This window comes from Natrix helvetica (genome assembly GCF_964273705.1).
Source record: "Natrix helvetica genome assembly, chromosome: 1".
In the NCBI taxonomy this organism is placed as follows: Eukaryota; Metazoa; Chordata; class Lepidosauria; order Squamata; family Natricidae; genus Natrix; species Natrix helvetica.
The window spans coordinates 356,731,607-356,749,112 of record NC_138548.1 but is presented as its reverse complement, the minus strand read 5'-3'; the positions used below and the strand labels follow the sequence as shown (position 1 = coordinate 356,749,112).

General features: G+C 42.6%; 2 protein-coding genes across 5 annotated transcripts in view; both read right to left on the bottom strand.

The window, feature by feature from the left end:
* Positions 1-17,506, bottom strand: part of LOC309384253 (uncharacterized protein) — a 136,255-nt gene that overhangs the window by 68,252 nt on the left and 50,497 nt on the right. The window lies entirely within an intron of this gene.
* LOC309384272 (uncharacterized protein) overlaps positions 1-17,506 on the bottom strand; it is a 35,305-nt gene that overhangs the window by 8,975 nt on the left and 8,824 nt on the right. The gene's annotated exons all lie outside the window — the stretch shown is intronic.

The following is a 17,506-nucleotide window of genomic DNA, read 5'->3' as shown; positions in this document are numbered from 1 at the left end:
AAGCAATTCTATCTTTTCTTGTTGTTTTGACATTATTCCTCTGTTGATGGAACCTAGGACTACATTGGCTTTTATTGGAAACTGCAGCACAATGCTGGCCAAGAGGCACTTGTCCACTTATGATGCACCCCAGGGATACATGGCCTGCCCTTTTGGAGATCTCCCAGAGGCAGACCCCATTTTCATTTCACCCACAATTCCTTAACAGAGTCTACAAAGTGTTAAGGTAGCAAAACACAACAATTTGTCCCACTCCCAGTGACCAAGAAGTAGCCACCATATTGACACAGGCAGCCATGGCAAAACGACAGCTGCTTCCAGAAGTTCACTGCATGGCCTACGGATGAATCCCAGGAACAGTCAAAATAAAGGCTCTTTCCATAAGGCAGTCACACAGCCCAGAAATACATGCCCTGTCCTCTTTCCCCACATGAGATTCAGAGATCTTCAAAAGGTATGGAGGAGGCTGCGATGCCTGGTATGGTGGGAGTCAGGCCTTTGGACTGCAGGGATCCAGTAGAAGTGGAGACCCTGTGGGGGGTGGGGAAAGGTCTATGGAACCATGTGGGGAACCTATGGGGGACAACTGACCTATTGGGACCTGTGAGGAACGGAAAGGCCTAGGACAGTGATGGCGAACCTATGAGTTCACCTTTTTAAAAGCTATTTTTCACCTTACCCAGGCTCCAGAGGCTTTATAGGAGCCTGGGGAGGGCGAAAAGAGCCTCGCCCCCCCCCCCGGAGGCTTCAGGGACCATCCGGAGGCTTCCCTGAAGCCTTCGGAACGCTTAAAACCACCCTCCGAGCAACCCGGAAGTGACTTCCGGGTTGCTCGGAGGTTCGTTTTAAGTGCTCCGAAGGCTTCATGGAAGCCTCCGGACGGTCCCTGAAGCCTCCGGGGGGGGGGCAGGGGAGGCTCTTTTTGCCCTCTCCAGGCTCCTATAAAGCCTCTGGAGCCTGGGGAGGGCGAAAAAAGCATGTAAAAATGTTGTGCGCACTGGGGGATCGTGCGTTGCATTATGGGTGCGGCATGCCCGCACACGCCCCCCCCCGCGCTCACCCCACTTGTGGCACGGGAGCCAAAAATGTTTGCCATCGCTGGCCTAGGAGGACCCAAGGGTGGGATTCTCCAAACTCTGAAGAAGCCACTGTTGAGCTTAACAATTTGCATATTCATTTGATGGCTTCATCGGGAAGAGCAGGGGGTGAGGGTAATTCAGCAAAATGATCAGCCAGTATTCAGATCAGGCCAATATTCAGTTTTTTCACCTACACTCTCAACGGTAGTTCAGAAATGAAATTCAAACCTTCTCCAAACTCATCAACTTTTGCCTCATCTATATTTAGTTATATGTAATAAGGAAGGGGTGTCAAACTCAAGGCCCAGGGTGATTAAATCCGGCCCGCGGGGCTGTTGTGAAAACAGAGAAGGACTGGCCCATGGTGCCTCTGCCAGCATTTGCACTGGCAGAGGGTTGCAGGAGGCCATTGCAGCTGAAAATGGAGCTCGGGAGCCCATTTTTGTTGGCAAAGCACTTGGGCTTCCACAGGCGCCCCCAACACAAGTGACGTCAAGCTAGCTATGCCCACCCAGTCCACTTCCACCACAGCCCTCCATCCAGTTCAAACAGAACCATGATGCAGCCCTCAATGAAATCTAGTTTGACACCCCTGCGATAAGGAGTCATTTTGGCCAAAAGTACTATCCAAAGACTGGTCATTTGAAAGGCTCTCCCACGCGAGTCCTCTGGTGTTTCACTAGGTTTGAATTGAAATGGAAACTTTCCCCACAAATAGGGCATTCAGTGTTTTTCATGTGATCTCTGGTGTATCAGCATGTTGGAATTCTGACTGAAACTTTTGCAACAAACAGGACACTCATACGGTTTCTCCCCTGTGTGAGTCCGCTGGTGTTTAACCAGACTGGAATTCTTGGTGAAACGTTTCCCACAGTCAGCACATTCAAAAGCATTCTCTCCTGTGTGTATCATCTGGTGATTTGTGAGTTATAATTTTGTAATGAAATCTTTTCCACAGTCAAGACATTCAAAGGGTTTCTCTCCCGTGTGAGACTTCTGGTGTTTCATCAAGCTAGAATTCTGAGTGAAACCTTTGCCACAAACAGGACACTCATACGGTTTCGCTCCTATATGAGTTCTCTGGTGACTCATGAGGTAGAATTTTCTAATGAAACATTCCCCACAATATGGACACTGATATGATTTCTCTCCTGTGTGAGTCCTCTGGTGTTGCACCAGGCGGGAATTGGAACTGAAACTTGTCCCACAAACCAGACACTCATACGGTTTATCTCCTGTGTGAGTCCTCTGGTGTATCAACAGGCTGGACTTGTGACTGAAACATTTCCCACAGTCAGGACATTCAAAGTGTTTCTCTCCTGTGTGAGTCCTCTGGTGCACCACCAGGTGGGAATTGTGACTGAAACCTAACCCACAAACAGGACATTCAAAGGGTTTCTCTCCTGTGTGAATCCGCTGGTGTACCACCAAGTGGGAATTGTGACCGAAACTTTTCCCACAAACAGGACATTCAAAGGGTTTCTCTCCTGTGTGAGTCCTCTGGTGTATCACCAAGTTGGCCCTCCTACTAAAACTTTTCCCACAGTCAGGACATTCGAAAGGTTTCTCTCCTGTGTGAGTCCTCTGGTGTATCACCAAGTTGGACCTCTTACTGAAACTTTTCCCACAGTCAGGACATTCGAAAGGTTTCTCTCCGGTGTGAGTCCTCTGGTGTATCGCTATGTAGGAATTCTGACTAAAACTTTTCCCACAGTCAGGACATTCAAAGGGTTTCTCTCCTGTGTGAGTCCTCTGGTGTATCACTAGGTTAAAATTATTACTGAAACCTTTCCCACAGTCAGGACATTCAAAGGGTTTCTCCCCTGTGTGAGTCCTCTGGTGTATCACCAGGTGGGACCTCTTACTGAAACTTTTCCCACAGTCAGGACATTCAAAGGGTTTCTCTCCTGTGTGAGTCCTCTGGTGTATCACTAGATTGGAATTCTGACTGAAACCTTTCCCACAGATAGGACATTCAAAGGGTTTCTCTCCTGTGTGAGTCCTCTGGTGTATCACTAAGTGGGAATTCTGACTGAAATCTTTCCCACAGTCAGGACATTCAAAGGGTTTCTCTCCTGTGTGAGTCCTCTGGTGTTTCACTAGGTGGGAATTCTGACTGAAACCTTTCCCACAGTCAGGACATTCAAACGGTTTCTCTCCTGTGTGAGTCCTCTGGTGTATCACTAGGTGGGAATTCTTGCTGAAACTTTTCCCACAGTCAGGACATTCAAAGGGTTTCTCTCCCGTGTGAGTTCTCTCGTGTACCAACAAGTGGGAATTGTGACTGAAACTTTTCCCACCAACAGGACATTCAAAGGGTTTCTCTCCTGTGTGAATCCGCTGGTGTACCACCAAGTGGGATTTGTGACCGAAACCTTTCCCACAAACAGGACATTCAAAGGGTTTCTCTCCTGTGTGAATCCTCTGGTGTATCACCAGGTTGGACCTCTTACTGAAACTTTTCCCACAGTCAGGACATTCGAAAGGTTTCTCTCCTGTGTGAGTCCTCTGGTGTACCACCAGGTTGGACCTGATACTGAAACTTTTCCCACAGTCAGGACATTCAAAAGGTTTCTCTCCTGTATGAGTCCTCTGGTGTCTCACTAGGTGGAAATTATTACTGAAAGCTTTCCCACATACAGTACATTCAAAGGGTTTCTCTCCTGTGTGAGTCCTCTGGTGTTTCACTAGGTGGGAGTTCTGATTGAACCCTGTCCCACAGTCAGGACATTCAAAGGGTTTCTCTCCTGTGTGAGTCCTCTGGTGTATCACCAAGTTGCCCCTCTTACTGAAACTTTTCCCACAGTCAGGACATTCGAAAGGTTTCTCTCCTGTGTGAGTCCTCTGGTGTATCACCAAGTTGGACCTCTTAATGAAACTTTTCCCACAGTCAGGACATTCGAAAGGTTTCTCTCCGGTGTGAGTCCTCTGGTGTATCGCTATGTAGGATTTCTGACTGAAACTTTTCCCACAGTCAGGACATTCAAAGGGTTTCTCTCCTGTGTGAGTCCTCTGGTGTATCGCTAGGTTAAAATTATTACTGAAACCTTTCCCACAGTCAGGACATTCAAAGGGTTTCTCCCCTGTGTGAGTCCTCTGGTGTATCACTAAGTGGGAATTCTGACTGAAATCTTTCCCACAGTCAGGACATTCAAAGGGTTTCTCTCCTGTGTGAGTCCTCTGGTGTTTCACTAGGTGGGAATTCTGACTGAAACCTTTCCCACAGTCAGGACATTCAAACGGTTTCTCTCCTGTGTGAGTCCTCTGGTGTATCACTAGGTGGGAATTCTTGCTGAAACTTTTCCCACAGTCAGGACATTCAAAGGGTTTCTCTCCCGTGTGAGTTCTCTCGTGTACCAACAAGTGGGAATTGTGACTGAAACTTTTCCCACCAACAGGACATTCAAAGGGTTTCTCTCCTGTGTGAATCCGCTGGTGTACCACCAAGTGGGATTTGTGACCGAAACTTTTCCCACAAACAGGACATTCAAAGGGTTTCTCTCCTGTGTGAATCCTCTGGTGTATCACCAGGTTGGACCTCTTACTGAAACTTTTCCCACAGTCAGGACATTCGAAAGGTTTCTCTCCTGTGTGAGTCCTCTGGTGTACCACCAGGTTGGACCTGATACTGAAACTTTTCCCACAGTCAGGACATTCAAAAGGTTTCTCTCCTGTATGAGTCCTCTGGTGTCTCACTAGGTGGAAATTATTACTGAAAGCTTTCCCACATACAGTACATTCAAAGGGTTTCTCTCCTGTGTGAGTCCTCTGGTGTTTCACTAGGTGGGAGTTCTGATTGAACCCTGTCCCACAGTCAGGACATTCAAAGGGTTTCTCTCCTGTGTGAGTCCTCTGGTGTATCACCAAGTTGCCCCTCTTACTGAAACTTTTCCCACAGTCTGGACATTCGAAAGGTTTCTCTCCTGTGTGAGTCCTCTGGTGTATCACCAAGTTGGACCTCTTATTGAAACTTTTTCCACAATCAGGACATTCGAAAGGTTTCTCTCCTGTGTGAGTCCTCTGGTGTATCGCTAGGTTAAAATTATTACTGAAACCTTTCCCACAGTCAGGACATTCAAAGGGTTTCTCCCCTGTGTGAGTCCTCTGGTGTATCACTAAGTGGGAATTCTGACTGAAATCTTTCCCACAGTCAGGACATTCAAAGGGTTTCTCTCCTGTGTGAGTCCTCTGGTGTTTCACTAGGTGGGAATTTTGACTGAAACCTTTCCCACAGTCAGGACATTCAAACGGTTTCTCTCCTGTGTGAGTCCTCTGGTGTATCACTAGGTGGGAATTCTTGCTGAAACTTTTCCCACAGTCAGGACATTCAAAGGGTTTCTCTCCCGTGTGAGTTCTCTCGTGTACCAACAAGTGGGAATTGTGACTGAAACTTTTCCCACCAACAGGACATTCAAAGGGTTTCTCTCCTGTGTGAATCCGCTGGTGTACCACCAAGTGGGATTTGTGACCGAAACTTTTCCCACAAACAGGACATTCAAAGGGTTTCTCTCCTGTGTGAATCCTCTGGTGTATCACCAGGTTGGACCTCTTACTGAAACTTTTCCCACAGTCAGGACATTCGAAAGGTTTCTCTCCTGTGTGAGTCCTCTGGTGTACCACCAGGTTGGACCTGATACTGAAACTTTTCCCACAGTCAGGACATTCAAAAGGTTTCTCTCCTGTATGAGTCCTCTGGTGTCTCACTAGGTGGAAATTATTACTGAAAGCTTTCCCACATACAGTACATTCAAAGGGTTTCTCTCCTGTGTGAGTCCTCTGGTGTTTCACTAGGTGGGAGTTCTGATTGAACCCTGTCCCACAGTCAGGACATTCAAAGGGTTTCTCTCCTGTGTGAGTCCTCTGGTGTATCACCAAGTTGCCCCTCTTACTGAAACTTTTCCCACAGTCTGGACATTCGAAAGGTTTCTCTCCTGTGTGAGTCCTCTGGTGTATCACCAAGTTGGACCTCTTATTGAAACTTTTTCCGCAGTCAGGACATTCGAAAGGTTTCTCTCCTGTGTGAGTCCTCTGGTGCATCAGGAGGGAATTTGCAGTAAAATATTTCCCGCATTCAGGACACTCATATGATTTCTTTTTTGTGAGCATCATCTAGTGTATCACCAGGCCGGAGTTCAGACTGAAACTTTTGTCACAATCAGGATTCTCCCTGGTGTGAGTTCTCTAACGTATCACCAAGTTGCCAAGCTCACTTCATTGGGAGCACATGTAGGGCTCCTCTCCTATGTGGGTCCTTCTATGAACCAACCACAAGGAGCAGTTCTGACTGAAGCTTTGGCCACATTAGTATTGCTTTTCTCCAGTGTGGATCGTTTTGTGCACACTCAGTTGTGATTTGAAATACGTACATTGCCCACAATAGCCATGTCTGTGGAGCTGCCAAAGGGGTTCATGTGACAATGGGACTGCTGCTATAGTCATAAGTGTGAAGAATGGTCATAAGTCAGGTTTTTCAGTGACATTGTCACTTCGAATAGTTACTAAATGAACTGTTATAAGCCGAGGACTACCTGTAATGTATCCTTGTGTTCCGTATACTCTACTTTTTCCAGTTTGAAATCTCTTCTTGATTACGTGCTGGGGAAGGAGGAGAATTTTGGGGTTTTCTGAAGGAAATAGATAATATTTTTATTTCTGGCTTGATTTGCTTTCCTTTTTAACGTTGCTTGTTATTTTCAGTTGTCTGGAGTTCTGTTATTGGCATCCTCTTTCCCTGTAAGATTCAAAGTAATTGATTATAAAATGGTTGCAGAAGATGTAAAAAAGAAAATGAAAACCATATATATTAAAGGTAAAGAAGAAATATTCCACAATGCTAAAATAACCTTAGATTAATTATGATTTATTTGACACATTGAAGATTACGGAGATCCAAGTTCACCTTTGCATTCAACCATGAAATTCTCTTGTTGACATGGTCAATACAAATTCTTAGTATAGCAATTATTGGCTGGAATCGCTGTCATTAAGATGAATACAATATATAACAGAATAATAGAGTGGGAAGGGACCTTAAAGGTCTTCTAGTCGAGCTTCCGGTGGCTCCGTGGTTCTTGGAAGACGCTCCTTTAGGAGCGCCAGCCCAAGATTGAGTAGCAAACTGCTGGGACAGCGTTAATCAGCTGTCTAACAGTTTGAAAATCCCCCCCCCCCGAAAAGAGGGGGAGAGGAGCTTCCTGACTCAGGATAGAGATTCCTAGCAACCGCAGAAATAACTCTGTGGTGTGAAAGGTTTGATCTCTCCAGGGAGTCGGGCATTCTCCTTGCCTCGGGACTCGACTGCTGTTTGCAGAACAAAAGGCTACGTCCACACTTGTTGCTCTACCGGTTAATCTACATTTGAACAAAACACAAGCAGAGCAAACCATGAGATCTACTTAACAGCAAGTATAAACCTTAACTCCTTAGTTTATACTTCCTTCTATAAATTAAGCGAAGTTAAAGAACATGGCGCCGAGATAACGGGTGTGGTGTGAAACGAAAGTGAAGCAGGAAGTAGAATAACACTAAGTGCCTGCTAACGCAGTGGGAAGACTTGAGAGAATAACTGGACTTTTCAGGCTGAATATCAGTTGTAAAAAAGCCCGATTTGAACACTTTGAGATGGCTTCTAGACAAGCTAAAGGAAACGCTTCCAAAAGTGCAGGTAATTCGCCCGCACAGGGGCAAAAATTACAGGTTTTATTACCCCCGGGGGAAACACAACCACAAACTCTGACACTGGAGGCTTTGCAGAAAGCACTAAAAGATCAAGCAGTTGCTCTGGAGGGGAAAATCTCAAACGCTTTTAAAGACGTTTTGGAGGAAATATCTGGAATCAAAGACTTAGTTCAAACATGTAACCAAGAGATAAGAGAGGACATTGTTGATGCACTTAAAGGATTATTTGGGTAGGCAGCATCCCTTGATGAGAAAGTGGAAAAAATTAGTGAGTCTAATATAAAGTTGGAGAATAAGCTCACGGAGGTACAAAGCAACATTGACAACTCTGAGGCGGAACTTACAATGATACAATATAGGTCCATGGAATTTGCCCTGAGGATAAGGGGTTTGAAAGAACACTCTCAAGAGAATTTAAGAGAAATTTTTGCTGATGCTTTTGCCCAATTAATCAGGGAAACAAAAGTCGAATGTGCCTGGCAATTGGACAAAATTTATCGTGTCAACTCATGGACTGCCAGACAAAGACAATTGCCAAGATATATTGTAATCAACTTTGTTTCCAGGAAAATTAGGAACGCAATACTACAAGCAACCTATAAAAGCAAATTACAAGTGGCAGATCAAGAAGTGATAGTACTTAAAGAAATTCCCCCCAAAATGCTGAGATCCAGAAAGGACTATGCGTTTCTAGTGGATGAACTTAAAAGCCGTCAGATTCAATTTAGATGGGAGGCTCCAGTAGGACTGGTGGTGAACCATCTGGGAGAAAGACATCGACTTAACACAGTTTGGAAAGCAAGAGATTTCTACAGTAGAGTATTAAAGGCAGGATGTCCTCCATCCCCAGGACCCAAAGAAAGGAAAGATACAGAAGACCCCAGGCAGCAAGGCTCGCAGACACAAGCTGGGGCTGTGAGCTTACTGGAGGAGACAGAAGGAATTATGGAACAAAGACAAACCCGGGCAGTTACTAAACGTAAAGAGCAAGAACTAAAGCTTCAACAAATTCAGATATCAGAAGCTGTGGGGGGAGCGAGACCGAAGGTGAAATCTCATGAAGATTTTCAGGCAGCTCTTAAAAAGCTTCAACGTGCTGAAGATGACAACTAAATTTCTAACTTGGAACGTTAATGGTTTAAACTCACCACAAAAAAGGAAAAAAATATTTCATTACCTGAAACAATTTAAAAATGACGTAATTTGCCTACAAGAAACACACATCAGAACACAAGATCAGAAATATTTGATGAATCCAAAATTGGGACCACATTTCGCTGCATCTGCTCCGGAGAAGAAAAATGGTATAGTTATATATTTAAGAAGGGATTTAAAGGCTGAATTAATTGAAGCTGATCCACAAGGAAGATATATTGCAATTGAATTACTAACAGAAGGCAAGAAAATACTTTTAATAGGAGTATATGCTCCCAATCAACAACAAGAAATTTTTTTTTAAGTTGCTTCATACTAAATTAATACAATGGGGTTATAGATCATGTGTTCTATTGCGCGACTGGAATGGAGTACTGGATCCAGTTCATGACAAAAAGAGGCTCATACAAAGTACCTGAACACGATCAAGACTACCTAAATCTTTTTTTGATATGGTAGATGATTTTGAGCTGAGAGATATCTGGAGAGAGCGAAATGCTACAGAACGGGATTTTACCTTTTTTTCAGATAGGCATCAATCCTTATCTAGAATTGACTTTATATTAATTACAAATGATCTTTTTTCTAGGGTAAAGAAGACTAAGATATGCTCGAGAACTTTAAGAGATCACAACCCGGTTTGGATAGAAGTTAAAAACGAAGAGCGACCAAGGAGATCATGGAGACTGAATGAAAATCTATTTAGATATGAGAAAAATGTTATGGAATGTAAAAAATTATTGAAATAATATTTTGTTTTTAATATGTGTAAAGGGACACCTATGGATATGGTTTGGGATGCAAGTAAGGCATACATGAGGGGTGTTTTAATGAATTTGAATAACATCCATAGATACGAACAAGAAAAGAAACGTAAGGAACTAGAAGCAGAGATTAAAAAGAAGGAACATGAGTTAACATCCAAGCCACATGATAAAAAGATAAAAGAGATAATTAGCTTGCTGCGAGGGCAGTTTAACATGTTGTTATCAGACCAGTTACTAACCTTCTATATGCTAAGCATAACACCTTTTGTAATGCCAACAAACCAGGCAGATGGTTATCATATATGCTAAGGAAAAAACAAAGATCTCGTATAATAGAAAGAGTACAGTATAAAGGTAAAGAAGTTTTTCAACAGGATATGATTAAAAAGGCTTTTTTAGAATTTTACACAAGATTGTACGCTGGTGACAAAATACAAGGTTTAGATATTGATAGATATTTGGAGAAAGAGAAAATCTCTATACTTACAGACCAGCAAAGAGCAGGACTGAATCAACCTGTAACCATAGAAGAGATTCTTCTGGCAATTAAACAGTTAAAAATGGGTAAGGTTCCAGGCACAGATGGCTTGCCTGCAGTCTATTATAAAAAGCTACAACTAGAGATGGTGGAACCTCTCAAAGAATTATTTAACAAAATACAAGTGGAAGGCAGAGTTCCACCATCCTGGAGAACTGCTTTTATTTCTCTGATCCCTAAAGAGGAACAGGATCCTACCCAGCCAAAAAACTATAGACCCATCTCACTACTTAACACAGACTATAAAATTTTTGCTAAAATATTGGTAAACAGGTTGATGCCAATCATGCAACCATTGATTCATAATGATCAGTCTGGTTTTATACAAGGCAGACAAATGAAAAGCAATGTAAGACAAATCATTAATATAATGGAATATCTGGAAAAGAACAACCAGGTCCCGGCAGTGCTCTTATTTTTAGATGCGGAGAAAGCATTTGATCAAGTTAATTGGCAATTTTTAATAAAAATCTTACAAAAGATGCAGTTTGGAGAGCATTTTATACAATCTATTACAGCAATATACCAGAAACAGACAGGTCAAATTATAGTTAATGGAGGTCTAACAGAATCTTTCCAAATCGAGAAAGGAACAAGACAGGGATGTCCCCTGTCTCCCTTATTATTTATCTTAACCTTGGAGTTGTTGTTGAATAGAATACGTGGGTCCGATGAGCTTCGAGGAATTAGGATCAGACAGTATGAATACAGAGTAAGAGCATTTGCGGACGACCTGGTTGTAACTTTAACCCAGCCGGGGGAATCTGCTATAGGCTTAATGGATGTAATTAATCAATATGGCCAAGTATCTGGGTTTAAATAAATTTAGGAAAGACAAAGATGATAGTTAAAAACATATAAATCAAAAAGAAGAACTACAAAGAGCAACAGGATGCGAGATAGTAAAAAAGGTCGAATACTTAGGAATCTACATTACAACCTCGAATGGGAAACTATATAAATATAACTATGAACCACTATGGCAAAAAATACAGATAGAAATGAACAAGTGGGAAAAATTACAACTGTCCTGGTTGGGAAGGATAGCAGCAGTTAAAATGAACGTCTTGCCTAAATTTTTATTCCTTTTTCAAACGGTGCCAATACTTAAAAAAGACACAAACCTGGAAGAATGGCAGAAAGGTATTAATAAATTTGTTTGGGCAGGGAAGAAACCGAGAATAAAACTTAAAATAATGCAAGATATACGTGAAAGAGGAGGTTTGAAAATGCCTAACTTAAAATTATATTATGAAGCAGTAGTTTTAACAACAATTAGTGACTGGATTAATCTAACAGAGGATAGAATATTGAATGTTGAGGGTTATGATTTGCTATATGGCTGGCATGCTTACTTAATATATAATAAAAAAGTAGACAACATCTTTAAAAGCCATATCTTAAGGAATGCTTTGCTGCGTGTTTTGAAAAAATATCAATATAAACTAAATGACAAGATACCTATATGGGGGGTGCCCAGACACGCAATAGAGAATATAAGTATAAAACAAAAACAAGATGTGACTACATATAGAGAACTTCTCAGTATGGATAGAGGTGTGCTGCAGTTGAAATCTTTGGATGTATTAAGAGACGAAAGGATAATTCAAACGTGGTTCCAGTATGGACAGCTGCAGGCTAGATGGCAAAAAGATCAGAAAATTGGTATTATTCAAAATGAGGATAACTTGGTAAAGCAAAGTAGAGACCAGGGTCTAATGCACATAAAAAGGTTGTATAATGTATTAATAGAAATAGACTCCGAAACAGAGTTAGTCAAAGATTGCATGATAAAGTGGGCACAAAACTTTGAGGAACCAATAATGATGGAAACATGGGAAAAGATCTGGGTAAAAAATGTAAAATTCACACAAGCTCAGAATTTGAGAGAAAATTTTTATAAAATGTTTTATAGATGGCACCTTGATCCCAAAAAACTAGCGTGTATGTACCCAAACTTACAATCCAAGTGTTGGAGATGTGATAGTGCTGATGCCACGTATTACCACATTTGGTGGACCTGTAAAAAAGTTAAAGCATTCTGGATAAAAATATGGTGGATCATTCAAAATATTTTGAAAAAGAGGATAAAATTCCTGCCCCAGTTGTTCTTGTTAGGTATAGTTCCAGATTCTACTGTTATAGAAACTAACTTGATTTTGAATCTAACGACGGCAGCAAGATTGTTGATGGCGCAATATTGGAAGAAGGAAGAGTTGCCTACTATACAAGAATGGACACTAAAAGTAGTAAACCTAGCTGAGATGGCCAAAATATCAGCGTATTTGAAGGACCACTCAGATGAAAAATATAAGCTGGACTGGAAAAAATGGATTGATTATATTCAAAAGAAATACCAGACTAAAAAGCTTCAATTAGATTATGAATGAAGGCATAAGAAATATTACAAATTATTCAAAGTTAGTAGGAGAAAGCGGGAGTTAAAGCACAAGAATGGTTGAATGTTAAAATTAGTTAGCTTATGTTAGCATATGTTTGTCAAATGATTTTACCCTGTAATTTGCTCTGGGAGGTCAGGGGGTGGGAGGGATAGAGACGGGGTAGGGTTGGGGGGAGAGGGAGGGGAGGGAGAAAACAATTGTAAAACTCATTAAAATTTTAATTTAAAAAAAAAAAAAGGTCTTCTAGTCCAACCCTCTGCTCTACCATTTCAGAAGTGGCCGTCAAATCTCTTTTTGGAAGCCTCCCGTGATGGAGCATCCAAAACTTCTGAAGGCAAGCTATTCCATTGGTTGATTGCTGTAATCGTTAGGATTTATTTTTTTGGAGTATGTTTTTATTATTTTTACATTTAAAACAATGCAGTACCGCAAAGTCGAAGTGAACATACATTCACATTATATACAACTAGTCTCAACCATTAACTATTAGCTAACTTAATACATTGTCTATCCTTCTGTCCAATCACAATATATACAGTTTGTTCCAGTCTTGTCACCTTGTCCTATACCAATCATAAAATCTGTTCCAGACTTCAAAATATTCTGATTCCCCTTTATTTTTAAGTTCAAGAGTGAGCCTATCTGCTTCCGCACAGGCCAAGACTTTTCTGATTATATCTAGCTCTGTTGGTGTTTTTTCTTTTTTCCAATATTGTGCATAAGTTATGCGTGCCGCAGTTAGTACATGTACAATTAGATAAAGGGTATCTTTCTTAAACTTTTCCGGTATTATACCTAGGAGAAAAATTTCTGGTTTGAACAGAATTTGGCCTCCCACCATTTGTTCTAACCATGATTGAATCATTTTCCAATATTTTTTTGCCTCATTGCATGTCCACCACATATGATAAAAAGTGCCTGGTGTTTTTTTTACACTTACAACAAATTGGGGCCAGATTTTTAAACATTTTGGAGAGCGGTGTTGAGGGGGAGATGCCATCTGTAGAACATCTTATAAAGATTTTCTTTATACACCGTAGCCAATGTTACTTTCCGATTAAGTATCCAAAGTTTTTCCCACTTAGCCAATTCCACATTATAACCGAATTTTTTCACTCAGGCGACCATAGTTTCTTTGACATGTTCCTCCTCTAGCTTATGTTCCAACAAAAATGTATATAACACTTTGATCAACTAGTTTTCTGTCTGTATCAAAAGTTTATCTAATATTGTGTGATTTTGGCAATACCTTCCTTCTTCCTAACCTGTGCAAACCTTGATGGTATCTGTAAATAAGACCACCATTCTACTTGGAATTTTCTTTTTTAGTTATAGGTTGCATCTCTCTTTGATTAGTTTCCATCCATGGGTTTTTTTTTTGGGGGGGGGGTACTTTGGAAAATAAATGGACTTGTCTTTGTCTTCACAGGAGCCCCTCAAATATTGGAACACTGTTGTCATGTCTCGGCTAGTCCTTCTCATTAGACTAGACATGCCCAATTCCTATAACCATTCTTTGTACGTTTTAACCTCCAGCACCCTAATTACCAAAAATACATTTTCTGTTTTAGACTTTACAAATACTTGTAAGTGATACTCCATTTAAACAGTGGCAGATGGAGATCTCTGAGTTTATATAACAAGGGTTAAAACCAAGAATTAAATATAAATTATTTCAAGACCTAAGGAACGAGGAGATTGTGTTTACCAGATTGCTACTTCGATCCTTAGAAGAGCCGCCAGAGCACCTCAGCACGTCTCTCTCCCCTCGTCTTCAGTGAGTGTTTCGGAAGAGGAAGTTCCTCTGTGCTCCTTTTTTCTACCCCTTCTAGCAATTCAAAACTCGATGGTTTTAACTCCTTTAAGATCAACCGGAGAAGCCGCTATTGTACTTCCGTGAGTGTTTCGGAAGAGGAAGTTCCTCTGTTCCTTTTTTCCCCATCCTTTCTAGCAATTCAATACTCTATGGTTTTAACTCCTTTAAGGTGAACCGGAGAGGCCGCTATTGTACTGTTGTCTTTACGGTCACAGATGCTGCCATCTCCTGATAGGAGGCCAAAAAACAGGCTTGTCCCATCTCTAACAACGGCATTGGCCAGACCCTGTCACTGATTATGTGCTATCAATCATGTTCAGACTCCTAGCAACCTATATTTGCAGCTGAGCCAAGCGAAATATAAGAAGTACTTTAAGACTGCTATCACATCACTCCGGTCCTTCTCTCTTGTTACCCAATTGCTACAATTGTTCATCGTATGTTTTACCCACCAATCCCCTACATGACTTTGTTCTTCTTCTCTGCACTCTTTCTACGGCCTAAACACTTTTGTATCCTGGTGACCAAAACTGGATGCAGTATTCAAAGTGTAGTCTTACTACAGTATAACACAGTACTAACATTTTATATGATCTTGATACCATCCCTGTAATGCTGCAGAGGAAGACTGTATTGACTTTTTCGGCAATTACAGCGCACTCTGATTGTTTCTAGGTCCCTGACATAATTCCTGCTCTTGAGCCAAGTACAACCGCTTCTATAGATGTGCATTTCGCTTTTCTTGCCTCAGTGTAAGACCTTTCTTTTCTCACCACTGAATTGCATTTTACTGGAAAGGCTCAGTGACCACATGTGTCAAGATCCTTCTTTAGAGGCTTATCCTCTAAAGCAGTGATGGCAGACCTTTTCGGGGATGCGACCCGGAACAGAAGCTGCCAAGTGGGCATGCAAGAGTCGGGAAATGAACTTCCTCTTTCTGACACATGCATGTGCACCAGCCAGCTTGTCTTCCGGTTACTGGCGTGCACAACAATCAGCTGGCCATTGCCCATGCGCACAACGGAAACCAGAAGACCAGCTCTTCCGGTTTCTGGGATTGCCACACACGTTAAGAAAAGCTGATTGTCAAACATGTATGTGCGCCACAAATCCAGGAGAGGAAAGGGCGGTGCTGCATGTGCCAGCCGACATAGTTCCGCATTCGGGCACATGTGCTATAGGTTTGCCATCACTGGTCCAAAGTATTGGCTGTTCCCTGCAACTGGGTGTCACCTGCAAATTTGATGAGTTCTCTTTTAATCTCTTCATCTAAGACAGGGGTGTCCAAACTTGGCAACTTTAAGACTTGTGGACTTCAACTCCCAGCAGAGCTGGCTGGGGAATTCTGGGAGTTGAAGTCCACAAGTCTTAAAGTTGCCAAGTTTGGACACCCCTGATCTAAGAATTCATGTTTGAACAAACTATACATAGTAGATGAGGCATTCAAGCTGTTGTCCCAAACATCCTTTTCAAGGTGCAACTGATGAGGTGCCGGTGGCCTTTTGCCAGCTGGACAGATATGTACAAGGGGGGATTCCAGTGATGTTTGTCACCGAGCTGATGGAAATGCTGATGGGGGCACACAGTGACCCAGTTTCATCATAGCACTGGGTATGGTATCCCCAGTGGCAATCCTCCAAGGGAAGGCGATGGGGCTGCCCAGTTGGATGTATGCCCCAAGGAGCGTGAGGCCCCCGGATATGGACAGCTGCCCCAACGTGGTATTGGTCCAGGACGCAGGGCAAGAGATGGGACGAATCAGAGAATGGTGGAGGAGTTCATTGGCAACCGCTGGTGCGGGACCCTGCTACCGACATCGAATCTGTCTGGCAGCTCTTTGACGTGGTGGCGGGAGAAGTGCCTGTCTGAAGGTGATGATGACGGGGAATGGAGCTATTCCACCACCCCTGGCAGTCAAACAATAGAGCTGCTTTGGGAAAGGTTTGGTGAGGCCACTTTTTGTAACATTGGGTCCTGACAGCATTGGGAGTTGGGAGAGAAGGCAGCAGCCACACTGAAGGCCCTGTAGCAGTTCAGTCAACAGCCGGTGGGTCCACCCACCCAGTTCTGCTTGGCCAGACTGGAGCTCCGGCTAGACAATGGTCATGGTAGGTCTCAGGAGACCCAAGTGGTGAGGACCAGCACCCTCTTTGATGGAGTTTGGCAAAGACCTGGCCAAAACCAAGGTGAGGCAACGAAACCTGTGGATAGTGGACACCAATGGATGCCTCTTGGCTAGGCAGCCCACCTCTGGAATGGCAGTGAACAATGCCTAGGGGAGCTGACCATTTTAGGACCACTTTTTGGACTGTTTTTCAGGTCATTTTTCAGGCTGTTTTCAGCCTGGTTTTTGGAGCATTTGTGGCCAGTTTTAGGCCATTTCCAGTCCAAAAAGTGGTCCTAAAATGGTCCAAAAAATGGCCCAAAAAAACCTCCCAGCCTGAAAAACAGCCAAAAACCATTTTAAAAAAACGAACCTGGAAATGGCCTGAAAAATGGCCAAAATGGCCCAAATAACATCCCAGAAAGTGCCTAAAAACTACCTTTAAAAAAGCTCAAAATGGCCCAAAGAACATCCCAGAAAGTGCCTAAAAAACTACCCAAAAAAGGTCCAAAATGGCCCAAAGAACAGCCCAGAAATGGCCCCCAAAACAGCCAAAAACATCCCAAAATACAGCCTGACAACAGTCTGAAAACGGGCCCAAAATAGCCTGGAAAATCCCTCAGAAAATCCCCCCAAAATAGTCTGAAAAACAGCCCCAAACAGCCCAAAAACATCCCGTAAATGGCCTGAAAAAAGGCCCAAAACGGCCAATATGACCCAAAAAACAACACAGAAACTGCCTAAAAAACGACCTAAAAACAGCTAAAAAGAGCTCAAACACAACTCAAAAGACAGCCTGGAAATATCCTGAAAAACAGATGGAAGCATTTGGGATTATGAGCGCACACAACGGAATTCTTTTGTGAACCCGAGCTCTTCCCAAGAAGATCCCATGAGAAGCATAGCTACTTCTTAAAAGATTCCTCACTGTGGTTTGGAAACTGCTGGTTGGTTGGAGAAGGTTGAA